Here is a 19617-nt window from a genome sequence, read left to right as displayed (position 1 = left end):
ATGGATCAATGGGCTCTGCAGTGACAGTCACACTGTTGGAGGCCAGGCTTGACAGCGGCATTTGAAGGTTGAACTGATGCAATCGGAGTTATCTCTGATCAAACCAGCTCCTCTCAGCTGTCGGCAATAATGTGACCTTTGCAAAGTAAAAAAAAAAAACTTTTGAAAATAAAAATATTAGAGCTGCTGCATTGAAACATCCATAACATTTACTGAAGTGCACAAGGGATTGTTTTTTTTTTTTGTGGGTATCACTTTGGGATAGATAAAAGTTTTTACCAAATTTTCATTTTTTTTTTTTTTTTAAAGGGAGGCTGGACAAGCAGAAGCAGCTTTGCCGGCATTCTGGGGTTCTCTGCACAAGGTTGTGTAAAGGAATCATTTAATAATTTGCGTTGTCGCAAACGTGGTGATTGATACATCTGTTACAGTCGTTACAATAAACACAGAAAAAACACATCCACTTTGTAAAACCAACAAAACAGCAAGTGTTTTTTGTTCCATTTTGGTCTGTGCATCAATTAAAATATAGCGTACAAATGCCAGTGATTATAATACATTATCAATAACGTTAATCAGGTCCATTTCAGATCTATGCCAAATCAAAATGGTTTAATTGACATACAGTGGGGCAAAAAAGTATTTAGTCAGTCAGCAATAGTGCAAGTTCCACCACTTAAAAAGATGAGAGGCGTCTGTAATTTACATCATAGGTAGACCTCAACTATGGGAGACAAACTGAGAAAAAAAAATCCAGAAAATCACATTGTCTGTTTTTTTAACATTTTATTTGCATATTATGGTGGAAAATAAGTATTTGGTCAGAAACAAACAATCAAGATTTCTGGCTCTCACAGACCTGTAACTTCTTCTTTAAGAGTCTCCTCTTTCCTCCACTCATTACCTGTAGTAATGGCACCTGTTTAAACTTGTTATCAGTATAAAAAGACACCTGTGCACACCCTCAAACAGTCTGACTCCAAACTCCACTATGGTGAAGACCAAAGAGCTGTCAAAGGACACCAGAAACAAAATTGTAGCCCTGCACCAGGCTGGGAAGACTGAATCTGCAATAGCCAACCAGCTTGGAGTGAAGAAATCAATAGTGGGAGCAATAATTAGAAAATTGAAGACATACAAGACCACTGATAATCTCCCTCGATCTGGGGCTCCACGCAAAATCCCACCCCGTGGGGTCGGAATGATCACAAGAACGGTGAGCAAAAATCCCAGAACCACGCAGGGGGACCTAGTGAATGAACTGCAGAGAGCTAGGACCAATGTAACAAGGCCTACCATAAGTAACACACTACGCCACCATGGACTCAGATCCTGCAGTGCCAGACGTGTCCCACTGCTTAAGCCAGTACATGTCCGGGCCCGTCTGAAGTTTGCTAGAGAGCATTTGGATGATCCAGAGGAGTTTTGGGAGAATGTCCTATGGTCTGATGAAACCAAACTGGAACTGTTTTGTAGAAACACAACTTGTCGTGTTTGGAGGAAAAAGAATACTGAGTTGCATCCATCAAACACCATACCTACTGTAAAGCATGGTGGTGGAAACATCATGCTTTGGGGCTGTTTCTCTGCAAAGGGGCCAGGACAACTGATCCGGGTACATGAAAGAATGAATGGGGCCATGTATCGTGAGATTTTGAGTGCAAACCTCCTTCCATCAGCAAGGGCATTGAAGATGAAACGTGGCTGGGTCTTTCAACATGACAATGATCCAAAGCATACCCCCAGGGCAACGAAGGAGTGGCTTCGTAAGAAGCATTTCAAGGTCCTGGAGTGGCCTAGCCAGTCTCCAGATCTCAACCCTATAGAAAACCTTTGGAGGGAGTTGAAAGTCCGTGTTGCCAAGCGAAAAGCCAAAAACATCACTGCTCTAGAGGAGATCTGCATGGAGGAATGGGCCAACATACCAACAACAGTGTGTGGCAACCTTGTGAAGACTTACAGAAAACGTTTGACCTCTGTCATTGCCAACAAAGGATATATTACAAAGTATTGAGATGAAATTTTGTTTCTGACCAAATACTTATTTTCCACCATAATATGCAAATAAAATGTTAAAAAAACAGACAATGTGATTTTCTGGATTTTTTTTCTGTTTGTCTCCCATAGTTGAGGTCTACCTATGATTAGGGTTGAGCGAAACGGGTCGAACATTTTCAAAAGTCGCCGACTTTTGGCTAAGTCGGGGTTTCATGAAACCCGATCCGACCCCTGTGCGGGGTCGGCCATGCGGTACGCGACTTTCGCGCCAAAGTCGCGTTTCAATGACGCGAAAAGCGCCATTTCTCAGCCAATGAAGGTAAACGCAGAGTGTGGGCAGCGTGATGACATAGGTCCTGGTCCCCACCATCTTAGAGAAGGGCATTGCAGTGATTGGCTTGCTGTCTGCGACGTCACAGGGGCTATAAAGAGGCGTTCCCGCCGACCGCCATCTTACTGCTGCTGATCTGAGCTTAGGGAGAGGTTGCTGCCGCTTTGTCAGAAGCAGGGATAGCGTTAGGCAGGGTCCATTAACCACAAAACCGCTTGTGCTGCAGCGATTTGCACTGTCCAACACCACCCTCGGTGTGCAGGGACAGTGGAATTTTTTTTTTTTTTTTTTTTCCCCTCAGCGCTGTAGCTCATTGGGCTGCCCTAGAAGGCTCCCTGATAGCTGCATTGCTGTGTGTACGCCGCTGTGCAAACCAACTGCTTTTTTCAAAGCACAAATCCTCTTGTTCCTTCCTTTCTGCACAGCTATCTTTTTTGTTTGTCCACACTTTTTATTTCATTTGTGCATCAGTCCACTCCTTATTGCTGCCTGCCATACCTGGCTGAGATTACTGCAGGCAGGGAGATAGTAGCTGCCTGCCATACCTGGCTGAGATTACTGCAGGCAGGGAGATAGTAATTGTAGGACATTCCCTGTTTTTTTTTTTTTTTTTTTTTTGGTGGGAGATTAAGATTGGCAATTTGGCATTTCTGCTAGAGTGCCATCCCTGTGTGTGCCATCTCTCTCACATAGTGGGCCATAGAAAGCCTTTTCATTTTTCTGTATTTTTTTTTGTGGGGTGTATAAATTCTCCCTGATAAAAATACAGTGGGAGATTAATATTGGCCTTTGGGCTTGTGTGCCAGTCCTGAGTGTGCCATCTCTCTCACAAATAGTGGGCCATAGAAAGCCTATTTTATTTTTTTTTGGGTTTTATAAATTCTCCCTGAAAAAAAGGGAGATTAATATTGGCCTCTGGGCTTCTGTGCCAGTCCTGAGCGTGCCATCTGTGCCAGTCCTGAGCGTCCCATCTCTCTCACAAATAGTGGGCCATAGAAAGCCTATTTAATTTTTTTTTTGGTTTTATAAATTTTCCCTGAAAAAAGGGAGATTAATATTGGCCTCTGGGCTTGTGTGCCAGTTGTGAGCGTGCCATCTGTGCCAGTCCTGAGCGTGCCATCTCTCTCACAAATAGTGGGCCATAGAAAGCCTATTTAATTTTTTTTTTGGTTTTATAAATTTTCCCTGAAAAAAGGGAGATTAATATTGGCCTCTGGGCTTGTGTGCCAGTTGTGAGCGTGCCATCTGTGCCAGTCCTGAGCGTGCCATCTCTCTCACAAATAGTGGGCCATAGAAAGCCTATTTAAATATTTTTTTGGTTTTATAAATTCTCCCAGAAAAAAAGGGAGATTAATATTGGCCTCTGGGCTTCTGTGCCAGTTGTGAGCGTGCCATCTGTGCCAGTCCTGAGCGTGCCATCTCTCTCACAAATAGTGGGCCATAGAAAGCCTATTTAAATATTTTTTTGGTTTTATAAATTCTCCCAGAAAAAAAGGGAGATTAATATTGGCCTCTGGGCTTCTGTGCCAGTCCTGAGCGTGCCATCTGTGCCAGTCCTGAGCGTCCCATCTCTCTCACAAATAGTGGGCCATAGAAAGCCTATTTTATTTTTTTTTTGGGTTTCAGAAATTCTCCCTGGAAAAAAAAAGGGAGATTAATATTGCCCTTTGGGCTTGTGTGCCAGTACTAAGCGTTCCATCTCTCTCTCTCTCTCAGTCAGTGGGCCATAGAACGCATATTTTTGGTTTTATTTGTTTTCTAAATTCTCCCTGAAAAAATCATTTTATTTTATTTGGTTTCTAAATTCTTCCTGATAAAATCATATTTTTTTTATTATTTTTATTTCTAAAGTCTCCCTGAAAAAAAAAAAAAAAAAAAACAACCAAAAAAACAGTGGGAGATTAATATTGGCCTTTCTGCTTGTGTGCCAGTCTTGACTCCTGGGTGTGCCATCTCTCTCTCTCTCTCTCTCTCTCTCTCTCTCTCTCTCTCTCTCTCCAATTGTGGTCCATAGAAAGCCTATATTTTTTTTCCTTGATTTGGGTTCTAAAATCTACCAGAGAAAATAACTACATCAATCATTGGTAGAAAAATATTGGCCTCTGGGTTTGTGTGCCACTCCTGACTCCTGTGTGCGTCATCTCTCAGTCAGTGGGCCATAGAACGCCTATTTTTGGTTTTATTTGTTTTCTAAATTCTCCCTGAAAAAATTATTTTATTTTATTTGGTTTCTAAATTCTTCCTGATAAAATCATATTTTTTTTATTATTTTTTTTTCTAAAGTCTCCCTGAAAAAAAAAAAAAAAAACAGTGGGAGATTAATATTGGCCTTTCTGCTTGTGTGCCAGTCTTGACTCCTGGGTGCGTCATCTCTCAGTCAGTGGGCCATAGAACGCCTATTTTTGGTTTTATTTGTTTTATAAATTCTCCCTGAAAAAATCATTTTATTTTATTTGGTTTCTAAATTCTTCCTGATAAAATCATATTTTTTTTATTATTTTTTTTTCTAAAGTCTCCCTGAAAAAAAAAAAAAAAAAACAACCAAAAAAAACAGTGGGAGATTAATATTGGCCTTTCTGCTTGTGTGCCAGTCTTGACTCCTGGGTGCGTCATCTCTCAGTCAGTGGGCCATAGAACGCCTATTTTTGGTTTTATTTGTTTTCTAAATTCTCCCTGAAAAAATCATTTTATTTTATTTGGTTTCTAAATTCTTCCTGATAAAATCATATTTTTTTTATTATTTTTTTTTCTAAAGTCTCCCTGAAAAAAAAAAAAAAAAAAACAACCAAAAAAAACAGTGGGAGATTAATATTGGCCTTTCTGCTTGTGTGCCAGTCTTGACTCCTGGGTGCGTCATCTCTCAGTCAGTGGGCCATAGAACGCCTATTTTTGGTTTTATTTGTTTTATAAATTCTCCCTGAAAAAATCATTTTATTTTATTTGGTTTCTAAATTCTTCCTGATAAAATCATATTTTTTTTATTATTTTTTTTTCTAAAGTCTCCCTGAAAAAAAAAAAAAAAAAACAACCAAAAAAAACAGTGGGAGATTAATATTGGCCTTTCTGCTTGTGTGCCAGTCTTGACTCCTGGGTGCGTCATCTCTCAGTCAGTGGGCCATAGAACGCCTATTTTTGGTTTTATTTGTTTTCTAAATTCTCCCTGAAAAAATCATTTTATTTTATTTGGTTTCTAAATTCTTCCTGATAAAATCATATTTTTTTTATTATTTTTTTTTCTAAAGTCTCCCTGAAAAAAAAAAAAAAAAAAACAACCAAAAAAAACAGTGGGAGATTAATATTGGCCTTTCTGCTTGTGTGCCAGTCTTGACTCCTGGGTGCGTCATCTCTCAGTCAGTGGGCCATAGAACGCCTATTTTTGGTTTTATTTGTTTTCTAAATTCTCCCTGAAAAAATCATTTTATTTTATTTGGTTTCTAAATTCTTCCTGATAAAATCATATTTTTTTTATTATTTTTTTTTCTAAAGTCTCCCTGAAAAAAAAAAAAAAAAAAACAACCAAAAAAAACAGTGGGAGATTAATATTGGCCTTTCTGCTTGTGTGCCAGTCTTGACTCCTGGGTGTGCCATCTCTCTCTCTCTCTCTCTCCAATTGTGGTCCATAGAAAGCCTACATTTTTTTTCCTTGATTTGGGTTCCAAAATCTACCAGAGAAAATAACTCCATCAATCATTGGTAGAAAAATATTGGCCTCTGGGCTTGTGTGCCACTCCTGATTCCTGTGTGCGTCATCTCTCACTCAGTGGCCCATAGAAAGCATATAGTTTGTTACATTTGTTTTCTAAATTCTCCCTGCAAAAATCTATTTTTTTTTTTTTGGGGGGTTTCTAAAGTGTTCCTGAAAAAAATAAAAATAAAAAAAAAATAATAGTGTGACATTAATATTAACATTTGTGCTTCAGTGACAGTCCTGCGTGTGGGGCATCTCTCTAATTTGCAGCCACCAAAAAAAGAGTGTGTAACATTGGGCCTGATTTTCGCTGTGGTCTCACCAACCTGTAAAGGGGTAGCTAAATCATACAGAAGTTATAGCTCACCGTGTAAGTTGTGTGACTGCAACAAATAACGTTAGTTTGGTTACGTTTTTAAAACAATGAGGAAGTCTAGTGGAAGAGGTCGTGGCCGGGGGCGTTCATTGTCAGCTGGTAATGAGGGTAGTGGTAGTGGTGGAGCATCAGGTGGTCGTGGGGGAAAAAATATTGCACCTAAGTCTGGAGCTGTGGAGCCAGGTTCGTCGTCCGGCTACACAAGGCCTCGAACGCTCCCTTTTCTGGGATTAGGAAAACCGCTTTTAAAGCCGGAGCAGCAAGAGCAAGTTTTGGCTTATCTTGCTGACTCAGCCTCTAGCTCTTTTGCCTCATCTCGTGAAACTGGTAAAAGTAAAAGCAGCGCGTCGTTAGTGGATGTTCACGGTCAGGGACAAGTCACTTCCTTGTCCTCTTCAGCAAAAACAACAACAGAGAAGAATGCAGCAGGCGACACAACGGGTTACTCCATGGAGCTCTTTACACATACCGTCCCTGGCTTAGAAAGTGAAGCAGTTAACAGTCCATGCCCATTACAAATTGAATCTGACATGGAGTGCACTGACGCACAGCCACAGCCAGACTACTATGCTGGTCCTTTGACTCAGACCACAACATTGCCCTCGCAGGGTGCTGATCAAGAATCAGACCCTGATGAGACTATGTTGCCCCATCACGAACGCTATACCACCGAACGACACGGTGACACAGACGAAGTTGCGCAGGAGGTACAAGAAGAGTTATTAGATGACCCAGTTCTTGACCCCGATTGGCAGCCATTGGGGGAACAGGGTGCAGGCGGCAGCAGTTCTGAAGCAGAGGAGGAGGAGGGGCCGCAGCAGGCATCAACATCGCCACAGGTTCCATCTGCCGGGCCCGTATCTTGCCCAAAACGCGTGGCAAAGCCAAAACCTGGTGGAGGACAGCGTGGCCATCCGGTTAAAGCTCAGTCTGCAATGCCTGAAAAGGTATCCGATGCTAGAAAGAGTGCAGTCTGGCATTTTTTTAAACAACATCCAATTGATCAGCGCAAAGTCATCTGTCAAAAATGTTCTACTTCCTTAAGCAGAGGTCAGAATCTGAAAAGTCTCAATACTAGTTGCATGCATAGACATTTAACCACCATGCATTTGAAAGCTTGGACTAACTACCAAACGTCCCTTAAGGTTGTTGCACCCTCGGCCAATGAAGCTAGTCATCAACGCAACATCCCTTCCGGCAGTGTAGGACCACCATTTAGCGCACCACCTGCTGTATCTGTGCAGGTATCTTTGCCAGGCCAAAGCAGTCAGGGTCAGGGAATCACCAGTTTCGTAGTAGGAAACACTGCATCTAGGGCACCGGCGGCAACAATACCATCTCCCACCGTCTCTCAGTCTGCCATGTCCACCGGCACCCCCGCTAGTTCCACGATCTCCAGCTCTCCAGTCCAGCTCACCCTACATGAGACTATGGTTAGAAAAAGGAAATACTTAGCCTCGCATCCGCGTACACAGGGTTTGAACGCCCACATAGCTAGACTAATCTCGTTAGAGATGATGCCCTACCGGTTAGTTGAAAGCGAAGCTTTCAAAGACCTGATGGACTACGCTGTACCACGCTACGAGCTACCCAGTCGACACTTTTTTTCCAGAAAAGCCATCCCAGCCCTCCACCAGCATGTTAAAGAGCGCATCGTCCATGCACTCAGGCAATCTGTGAGCACAAAGGTGCACCTGACAACAGATGCATGGACCAGTAGGCATGGCCAGGGACGTTACGTGTCCATCACGGCACACTGGGTAAATGTGGTGGATTCAGGGTCCACAGGGGACAGCAAGTTTGGGACAGTTCTGCCTAGCCCACGGTCTAGTAAACAGTTGTCTGTAGCCGTTCGCACCCCCTCCTCCTCCTCCTCCTCGTCCTCCTGCAGAAGCAAGAGCTCGTCCACAGACCGCAGTCGCACAAACACTCCATCCGCACCTGCCACTGTTGCACACCAGGTCTCCCATTATGGGGCAGCTACTGGCATACGTCAGCAGGCTGTATTGGCTATGAAGTGTTTGGGCGACAATAGACACACCGCGGAAGTTCTGTCCGAGTTCTTGCAGCAAGAAACGCAGTCGTGGCTGGGCACTGTAGATCTTGAGGCAGGCAAGGTAGTGAGTGATAACGGAAGGAATTTCATGGCTGCCATCTCCCTTTCCCAACTGAAACACATTCCTTGCCTGGCTCACACCTTAAACCTGGTGGTGCAGTGCTTCCTGAAAAGTTATCCGGGGTTATCCGACCTGCTCCTCAAAGTGCGTGGACTTTGCGCACATATCCGCCGTTCGCCTGTACACTCCAGCCGTATGCAGACCTATCAGCGTTCTTTGAACCTTCCCCAGCATCGCCTAATCATAGACGTTGCAACAAGGTGGAACTCAACACTGCACATGCTTCAGAGACTGTGCGAACAGAGGCGGGCTGTTATGTTTTTGTGGGAGGATACACATACACGGGCAGGCAGTAGGATGGCAGACATGGAGTTGTCAGGTGTGCAGTGGTCGAAGATTCAAGACATGTGTCAAGTCCTTCAGTGTTTTGAGGAATGCACACGGCTGGTTAGTGCAGACAACGCCATAATAAGCATGAGCATCCCCCTAATGCGTCTGCTGATGCAAAGTTTGACGCACATAAAGGATCAGGCGTCTGCACCAGAGGAAGAGGAAAGCCTTGATGACAGTCAGCGATTGTCTGGTCAGGGCAGTGTACATGACGAGGTACCGGGCGAAGAGGAGGTGGAGGATGAGGAGGATGATGGGGATGAGTATATTTTTAATGAGGAAGCTTTCCCGGGGGCACGGGAAATTGGTGGCGTGGCAAGGCCGGGTTCTGGTTTTTTGAGGGACACAAGTGACGTAGATTTGCCTGCAACTGCCCCTCAACCAAGCACAACCGCAGATTTGACAACGGGAACTTTGGCCCACATGGCGGATTATGCCTTGCGTATCCTCAAAAGGGACACACGCATTACAAAAATGATGAACGATGACGATTACTGGTTGGCCTGCCTCCTTGATCCTCGCTATAAAGGCAAATTGCAAAATATTATGCCACATGAGAACTTGGAACTAATATTAGCAACAAAACAATCAACTCTTGTTGACCGTTTGCTTCTGGCATTCCCTGCACACAGCGCCCGTGATCGTTCTCACACGAGCTCCAGGGGCCAGCAGACCAGAGGTGTTAGAGGGGCAGAAATCAGAAGTGGCGTTGGACAGAGGGGTTTTCTGACCAGGTTGTGGAGTGATTTTTCTATGACCGCAGACAGGACAGGTACTGCAGCATCAATTCAAAGTGACAGGAGACAACATTTGTCCAGTATGGTTACAAACTATTTTTCATCCCTTATCGACGTTCTCCCTCAACCGTCATTCCCATTTGATTACTGGGCATCCAAATTAGACACCTGGCCAGAATTGGCAGAATATGCATTGCAGGAGCTTGCTTGCCCGGCAGCTAGTGTCCTATCAGAAAGAGTATTCAGTGCTGCAGGTTCAATACTAACAGAAAAAAGGACTCGTCTGGCTACCCAAAATGTAGATGATCTAACCTTCATTAAAATGAACCACAACTGGATTTCAAAATCTTTTGCCCCACCCTGCCCGGCTGACACCTAGCTTTCCTATGAAAAGGTCTTGCCTGTGGACTATTCTGAATGACTTTTCCAATCTCGTAATTTTCTTCACCTGATTGTCCAGCATACGACATGTTTCCACCTCACGAAATGGCCAAACTCCCCACACGGGGCCGTGCTATCGCCACTTTGCGCTTGGACCCTTGAGAGTGCTGTTTGTCTGAAGAGGTGGGTGTGGCCGCTTTTGGTCGACGGCACTGCCACTGGGTCCCTCATAGTACAATAAAGTGTCTCTGGCGGTGGTGGTGCGCACCCAACGTCAGACACACCGTTGTAATATGAGGGGCCCTGTGCCTGTACCGCCGGCCACAAGACAGTTCCCCCCCCCAGCTCAAACAGTGCTCTACCACTAGCAAAATTATCTCTCACAGCTTCACCAATGTGTAGTCTAGCCGCTGACATCCTTCAATGCCTGGCACTGACAATACCATTGTTTTGACATTTTTGTTATGTTAGGCCTTCGAAGCCTGTCTGCGGTCCCTTCTTTCTACAACTACTACACTGACCAGGCCACTGCTGGCCGTGTTACCCTGGAACCAATTTAAAAGTGCCTACAGTCAGCCCAATTTTGTTATGTTAGGCCTTCGAAGACTGTCTGCCGTCACTCCTTCCACTAGACTTCCACTGACCATACACTGCTGCCCATGTACCCCTGGAACCAATTTAAAGTGCCTACAGCCAGCCCAATTTTGTTATGTTAGGCCTTCGAAGCCTGTCTGCGGTCACTCCTTCCACTAGACTTCCACTGACCAGACCACTGCTGCCCGTGTACCCCTGGAACCAATTTAAAAGTGCCTACAGCCATGTGTTATTATTTTAGGCCTTCGATGCCTGTCTGCGGTCACTCCTTCCACTAGGCCTCCACTGACCACACCACTGCTGCCCGTGTACCCCTGGAACCAATTTAAAATTGCCTACAGCCAGCCCAATTTTTTTATTTTAGGCCTTCGATGCCTGTCTGCGGTCCATTCTTTCAACTACTACTACACTGACCAGGTCACTGCTGCCCGTGTACCCCTGGAACCAATTTAAAATTGCCTACAGCCAGCCCAATTTTTTTATTTTAGGCCTTCGATGCCTGTCTGCGGTCCATTCTTTCAACTACTACTACACTGACCAGGTCACTGCTGCCCGTGTACCCCTGGAACCAATTTAAAATTGCCTACAGCCAGCCCAATTTTTTTATTTTAGGCCTTCGATGCCTGTCTGCGGTCCATTCTTTCAACTACTACTACACTGACCAGGTCACTGCTGCCCGTGTACCCCTGGAACCAATTTAAAATTGCCTACAGCCATGTGTTATTATTTTAGGCCTTCGATGCCTGTCTGCGGTCACTCCTTCCACTAGGCCTCCACTGACCACACCACTGCTGCCCGTGTACCCCTGGAACCAATTTAAAATTGCCTACAGCCAGCCCAATTTTTTTATTTTAGGCCTTCGATGCCTGTCTGCGGTCCATTCTTTCAACTACTACTACACTGACCAGGTCACTGCTGCCCGTGTACCCCTGGAACCAATTTAAAATTGCCTACAGCCAGCCCAATTTTTTTATTTTAGGCCTTCGATGCCTGTCTGCGGTCCATTCTTTCAACTACTACTACACTGACCAGGTCACTGCTGCCCGTGTACCCCTGGAACCAATTTAAAATTGCCTACAGCCATGTGTTATTATTTTAGGCCTTCGATGCCTGTCTGCGGTCACTCCTTCCACTAGGCCTCCACTGACCACACCACTGCTGTCCGTGTACCCCTGGAACCAATTTAAAATTGCCTACAGCCATGTGTTATTATTTTAGGCCTTCGATGCCTGTCTGCGGTCACTCCTTCCACTAGGCCTCCACTGACCACACCACTGCTGTCCGTGTACCCCTGGAACCAATTTAAAATTGCCTACAGCCATGTGTTATTATTTTAGGCCTTCGATGCCTGTCTGCGGTCCATTCTTTCAACTACTACTACACTGACCAGGGCACTGCTGGCCGTGTACCCCTGGAACCAACATCAGAAAATATAAAAATAAGTATTTTGCTTATAAAAAAGAAAATACTGGTGAGATATCAAATGCAGACATTTTAACATTAAAAACAAACACACAACTCTAATCTGGTACAGTACTAAAAATGGCCACCAGCTACAATTACTTTCTCCTGCAAGTAGTTAACTGAAAGTTTTTTTAAATTGAAAACACACATATGGCATCCACCGAGTGTTGTCCTGTCGCGTCTTCTTTATATTATTGCCGAGAAGATGCAAAATAATGAAAATAATAAAATCATTAATTACCAAAATAATAGAGAAAGTCAACACCACATTGCAAATAAACATTCATTCCAAATAAAGAAGCAGGGCGCGTCCGAGGGTGAGTATATACCTAATAAGAATATAATCACCCTCGGACGCGCAATGCTTATTTCCAACAGCCTTCCTTCCTAAGAATCAGCCCTTCCGTCGTGTAGAGAGACGTTGTGTTACACTCCAAGGTGTTCCCCAGGTTGCCTTTCCTGAGCTTCGATCTTCCGGCTCTCGTTTAGTAGTTCTTGGAAACTACTCTGCATTAGGCCTTCAAATTGGGTATGGGGTGTAGAGAGATGGTGTGTTCCACTCCAAGGTGTTCCCCAGGTTGCCTTTCCTGAGCTTCGATCTTCCGGCTCTCGTTTAGTAGTTGTTGGAAACTACGCTGCATTAGGCCTTCAAATTGGGTATGGGGTGTAGCGAGAGGGTGTGTTACACTCCAAGGTGTTCCCCAGGTTGCCTTTCCTGAGCTTCGATCTTCCGGCTCTCGTTTAGTAGTTCTTGGAAACTACACTGCATTAGGCCTTCAAATTGGGTATGGGGTGTAGAGAGAGGGTGTGTTACACTCCAAGGTGTTCCCCAGGTTGCCTTTCCTGAGCTTCGATCTTCCGGCTCTCGTTTAGTAGTTGTTGGAAACTACGCTGCATTAGGCCTTCAAATTGGGTATGGGGTGTAGCGAGAGGGTGTGTTACACTCCAAGGTGTTCCCCAGGTTGCCTTTCCTGAGCTTCGATCTTCCGGCTCTCGTTTAGTAGTTCTTGGAAACTACACTGCATTAGGCCTTCAAATTGGGTATGGGGTGTAGAGAGAGGGTGTGTTACACTCCAAGGTGTTCCCCAGGTTGCCTTTCCTGAGCTTCGATCTTCCGGCTCTCGTTTAGTAGTTGTTGGAAACTACGCTGCATTAGGCCTTCAAATTGGGTATGGGGTGTAGCGAGAGGGTGTGTTACACTCCAAGGTGTTCCCCAGGTTGCCTTTCCTGAGCTTCGATCTTCCGGCTCTCGTTTAGTAGTTCTTGGAAACTACACTGCATTAGGCCTTCAAATTGGGTATGGGGTGTAGAGAGAGGGTGTGTTACACTCTAAGGTGTTCCCCAGGTTTCCTTGCCATTGCTTCGGTCTTCCGACTCTCGTTTAGTAGTTGTAGAAAAGTACACTGCATTAGGCCATACAAAATGGGTATGGGGTGGAGAGAGATGGTGTGTTACACTCCAAGGTGTTCCCCAGGTTGCCTTTCCTGAGCTTCTATCTTCAGGCTCTCATTAAATTGTGGTTAAATGGAACAACTGCATTTGGCGTACTAGTTGGTTTGGGGCCTACTATCGGTGTCTGCCACTCCTTGCTGTTCTCCTCCACTGAACAAAGCTGTGCCGCCTGTTTACTACGGTTGCCAATTTTGAACTGCATTTCGACTACTTACTGATTTGGCCCTACTCTCTGTGTCAGCCTCTCATTCCAGTTGTCCTCCACTGCAATGCCCCCTGGTTATTCCTGTGTTACCAATTTTGAACTGCATTTAGCCCACTTTCTTCTTTGGGCCTATATCTGTGTTTCCACTTCATCGTGCCCATTGCCCAGCCAGTGATAGATGAGTCTGCTGGTACATTGACCCATAACGCAACATTCCCCGTGCACGCTACACAACAACATTGTGACCCTGCTGAAAGTCAGGTTGCTCTTCCCGCATACCATACCACCTTACACGGGGACAAAGAGGAAGGTGCAGATGAAAGTGCAGGTTCCTTCATCAGGTGGGGGGAGGAATACTAGTTGGCGACGTCACTGGCACAGGGCCTCTCATAGTACGCAAAAGTGTTGCTGCCGGTGGGAGGCGCCCCCGCCGTGCAAACACACCGCTGTACTTTGAGGGGCCCTGTGCCAGTGCCAATGCCAACGAGTGGGCCCCCCCTGCTTGCTCAGGTTCACAGCACTTGCAAAGTTGAAATACTTACCTCTCCCTGCTCCACTGCCGTGACGTGGTCCAGATTTCCTGGGCCCACTAATTACTTGAACCAGCCCTACCCCCCACAACTTTAGCCAAATGACCCCCAATTTCAAATGCCTTCCAATTATTATAAGGTAAATTACGCTTGACAAGCTTCATTAAGAAGAATGGATGGTTTTGACATTAAAATGGCCACTCTAGGTGTTTTCCTGGCCCCCACTCACTGCCGACTATGCTGCCCCATTGACTTGCATTGGGTTTCGTGTTTCGGTCGATCCCGACTTTACGTCATAATCGGCCGATTTCACTCGACCCGACTTTGGACATAGTCGGGTTTCGCAAAACCCGGCTCGACTCTAAAAAGGTCAAGGTCGCTCAACTCTACCTATGATGTAAATTACAGACGCCTCTCATCTTTTTAAGTGGTGGAACTTGCACTATTGCTGACTGACTAAATACTTTTTTGCCCCACTGTATCTGCGCCAGAGCACCAGGCCCAGCTGGATGGCATAATTCTCCCAGTGGGTCATAAATAAGTTAGTGTAACTGGGGGTAAATCTGGTGCCCATTACAGTACCTTCCGTTTGAAAAAAAAAAATTGCCACAAAAGTAAAAATAATTATGACCTAATATGAATCTGATGGTTTCTGCAACAAACTCAATTTGATCTTTTAGCCAGTTGCTAGATTGTGTGAGTATTGTATATTTATTGCTTCAATACGTTGATCATGCTTGATGTGATCCAATCAGTTCGCCTTTCCATAATTTCTAATAGTTGAATAATTTGAGTTGTGTCATGGAGATAGGAGATAGGTGCAGTCCAGCCATACAAGTGAGGAGTGCTGCGCCTGCCCCGGTAATTGTCCCCTCCCTGCAAAACTAATGTGATAAGTAACCCCATAATAGGATATGTTCCACCTCCATAATGTTTTAATGCCAACACAGCCTTAGTCATGTCAAAGTGATGGCCACATACATGGCTATGGGTAAACGGATGGACGCTGTTCTCGTCTGCTGTGCTGTCACACACTATTTGAGTCGTTTCTTCAGTGTTTTACAGCTTTATCTCTCAATCTTTACTTCTGAGCTATGAGGTTTAACGTTATCTCACTGTCCAGATTCACCACAGTATGGCTGCTGCATTCCCTGCCTCTGTTTTTATACTGGCTATGATAGTTCATCCTGATTGACTGTGCTATCCTATGTGATGGGAAAGCTGCAAGGCATTATGGGGAAGCCCAACTGGCTTATCCCATGGCGCTTTACATGTAAGGAGGGGTATACATAATAAAAAACAAGTACAATAATCTTGATCAATGCAAGTCACGACTGGTACAGGAGGAGAGAGGACCCTGCCCGCGAAGGCTCACAATCTACAAGTATAAATGTAGTCTTGTGTCTTCCAGCAAGGCAATGGTTAACAGCAGCAATGTGACAGAGAAGCAATGGAGAATATTTTCTTCCAGCAGGGCAGGTTAATAGCAGTGATGTATCAGAAAAGTAAATGCCATTTAGAGACATCCTTAAATATATTCCGTAGATTACAGAGTCCAGGTATGAACAGGACTGAGAACAGTAGTAAAGGATTTGTAACTTGCCTGCCGAGAGTTAGATGTAGGCGGCGCCTGGTAAATTGGACTGAGCTTGTTAATAATGCTGGATAAAGCAAGGTAGTCTGGAGAAACAGAGGGGATGACAGATACCAGGCTGGAGCTCAGCCAAGTGAAGTAGACAAAATCCTCTGGCCAACTTAGGGCAACTGTGGACAATGCTACTGATATCCAAAATGTGAGCTCGGAGGGGGGGGGGCGTGGCGAGCCGCAGAAGGAGCAGGACGCACATTCTCTGAGCTCCTCCAACAACAGATTCAATCTGCACAATCTGTTCATTCAGAGACATAATCCGCCTCATTTAAGCATCCAATAAACCTGCCTGCAGGCCCTGGATAATTATTTCGACCATATTGGCCAGATCAGTGAGTGCAGACATGAGGAAGGCCGGAGGCCTATATGCAGGCCTGGAGCCTGAGGCCTGAAATCTGCGGCGGCACATGATCTTCCGATCCTTCATGCTGCGTGGACCTCTAGACGGAAGACTCTGTACCACGAACATCAGTGAGACTTACACCCGCGCCCCAAGATCCCTATAGGAGAATAACCCCCTACATCGAGGTGATCTGTGGAGGAGCCGGGGCCGCGGGCTGAGCGATCTCCCGCCTGCTGCCTACTTCCGGCCCAGGAGACCCACCCGGCCCTGCTAAGAGGGTGAGTCATTGAGTGCCAGTCGGCGCTGATCGACCCCCATCGCCCCCTGCATGCTGGCGGGGATATGAGAGGCGGCCGCGCGGCTGGATCATCAAACCGGAGCGCCGCTCCCCCAACAGCCGCCAGGCATAGCGGCCGTACAGCGCGGCATAGATAAGGGCGCTCACTGTCGGAGAGCAGAGTGAGACCTCCCGGCCGCCGACGAGAGCTGAGGCGGAGGAGTGCCCAGGAATTCCCAGCGGAGGAGCGGTGAGCGGGTCGGTGGGTGGTCGGCGGCCCTGACGCCGTCCGGAGCGGACGGCCTCCACCTGCAGCGGACGCAGAGCCACTCGGCGGTGACCGGACTCAGCTGGAGCATCAGCCTCGGATAACAACACCAAAAACCGGCACCGGAGCTCGGTACCTATAGTGACCTCCTGAAACGAGGTAAGAGGGACCGGACACAGCGCTCAGAAGCCCACAGCAGGGTCATAATCGCTGCAAAGCGGCTGTGGCTGACAACCCCGAGCTTAAGGGGACAATAGCTCACAGCCTGCACAGCGAACACCAGCATCTGAACCACTCTGCAGTGCACCAGGGATCGCTGTAAAGGGGCTCAAGCCATATTATCCCCTACCCACCGTGCTCATATGATCCCCATTCACGTCGACTCCAGCATTTATTAGCTGAAAAGGAGGGCACCCACCCCAGGACACGGCTTGGCAAGCACTGGCCCCTATATCGTACTCTACCTCCATAGAGCCCTTGGTGTACCTAGGTGCCTAATCTAATAAGCAGCCTACTTGAAACTAGTGCCCATTAGATCACTTAAAATAGAGAATTCAATACTTTGACTATTATAACCAAAACACCATAAAAACCACTGCGGGACAACCCCTGTGAAATTCTACATGTAAAAGACCTGGCATAGCCCTAAATACAATACTAAGGCCTTCTGCTGCCACCTAGTGCTCATTCACGAAATAACAGCTTACTGATATCCAGACCTGTGAATACTATAAATAAACATCCACTGGGGCAGACTTGTAACCACTGACTGCAATTGAAACAGCGAGCTTATCTTTCATACAAGTTAGTGGGGAAATCAAAATGCTGTGCTGAACCTGCTACACTGCCAGCAGGGGGAGAATAATATTTGTTTTACAACTCAAGAAGAAAGAACCTCATTAAAGACATGGGGAAAACTGGAACTAAGACACCAAAAGGATCATCTAAGGTCTCTAAGTCGGTCACGCAAGCCGATGTAGACAACTTTTTAAAAAAGCAAACAACATATTCGGACCATAACAAAGCTACAAAACTGTTTGACTCTCAAGTGGAGGAAGACACGGACTCAGATCTCGAAAGTGACTCTGACAGAGGTAGCACTTTAAAAGAGAAACTGGTGACCCGCTCCTTCATTAAAAGGATCCTAGCACAGGCTATGGAGCCCGTAAGCAGAGAGCTAGCAGGGATAAAGCAAGACCTAACACAACAGGGTCACAGAATCGAGTTAGTCGAAACATCTCAAACAACCCTATCACAACAGACCAACAACTTGCTCAGTTGCCTAAATGAACATGAACACCAAATCCACTCCATCCATTCCACCCTAGAAGACCACGAAAATCGGGAGAGACGGAACAATATCCGTGTCAAAGGCTTACCGGAGTCGGTAGCATTTGAAGCGCTAACTAAAGCTTCAACTGAGATATTTAACAAATTATTGCTAGAAGACGACCCACATGAAATAGAGATCATAAGAGTACATAGGTCTCTCCGACCCAAACCCAAACAGGGAGACCCCCCACGGGATGTGATCTGTCGTTTCCTAGACTATAGAACAAAAGACTTAATCCTCCGCAGAGCGCGGGAAACCCAGGAAGTCAAATATGAAGATTCACAAATAAGACTTTTCCAAGACCTATCTTCCACCACCCTTAAAAAACGCAGACTCCTAAAACCATTCACAGAAGCCCTTCTTAAAAAGGGGCACCGCTTCCGTTGGCTGTTCCCATTTGGGATCTTTATCACAGCGGGCGACAGAAAGTTCCAGGCTAGAACATCTCCGGAGATTAAAGAGGTTTGCAAAGCTCTGGACATCCCCATGGAGACCTACCCAGACCTGGAACCCTTTCACGCAGCCTCCCAACAACTCCCCCTGATAAACCCAGCCCCGTGGCAACTAGCTGGAACCCCAAAATCCCAGAGGCAGAAAAGGAAATCTACTAAATCCCCATCTTCAAAAGGTGCAGAGGAGGAAGTGGGATGAAGGGGCGTCCTACATTGGCCCTAATACATTACGTTGATCCTATGGAAATACTCAATTCCACATGTCTTGCACCAACCCGGAAGACACCAACGAACTGTTAGTTAGTTTTTGTTAGAGTCATATCCCCAGATGTGACCCCTTTGTTGCAGTTTTTTTTTTTCTTCTTCTTGGGTTGGATTGAGGTAAAAATAACCTCATGATGTTCTCTCTCTGGATGGCATAGTTACTGTGCTAAACCATGACTTATACTGTATGTTTGGTACTAGACTTGTTTTTCAAAAAACTTAATCAAATCTTCTTTCTCTACCCCTTTATGACTAATATCCTCTCTTCTCCTACCCATCCCTTCCCCCACCGCATCTCCCCTTGCATCGTGGGTCCTCTAGAACTACTGTGGGCTTCCGGACGACGACTCCAATTGCGACACCAAATTATCTCCAATGGCTACCCGTGATAAGGTAATTACATTCGCCTCTCTTAATGTAAATGGGCTTAACTCACCACTACCTAGACGGCACACACTAGACCATCTTAAAAAGCAGAAAGCTGATATTTTAATGATACAAGAAACTCATTTTAAACCCGAGAAGTTACCCAACTTTGAAAAAAATTACTATGATACATGGTTCCATGCCACCACAGCACAAGTGGGCTCAAGAGGAGTATCGATTGCAATAGCTAGAGGAATACCCTTCCAAACCCATAAAATTCTAAAAGACCCTTGTGGTCGATACATATTAGTTAAGGGCCTCCTCGCTGGGAATCTAATAACTATTTGTAGCCTATATGCTCCCAATAAAAAACATCTGAAATGGATATTGAGAACGCTTAGGG

This window comes from Ranitomeya imitator, chromosome 9 (assembly GCF_032444005.1).
Source record: "Ranitomeya imitator isolate aRanImi1 chromosome 9, aRanImi1.pri, whole genome shotgun sequence".
Taxonomy (NCBI): Eukaryota; Metazoa; Chordata; class Amphibia; order Anura; family Dendrobatidae; genus Ranitomeya; species Ranitomeya imitator.
Note: the sequence above shows the minus strand (reverse complement) of the source record.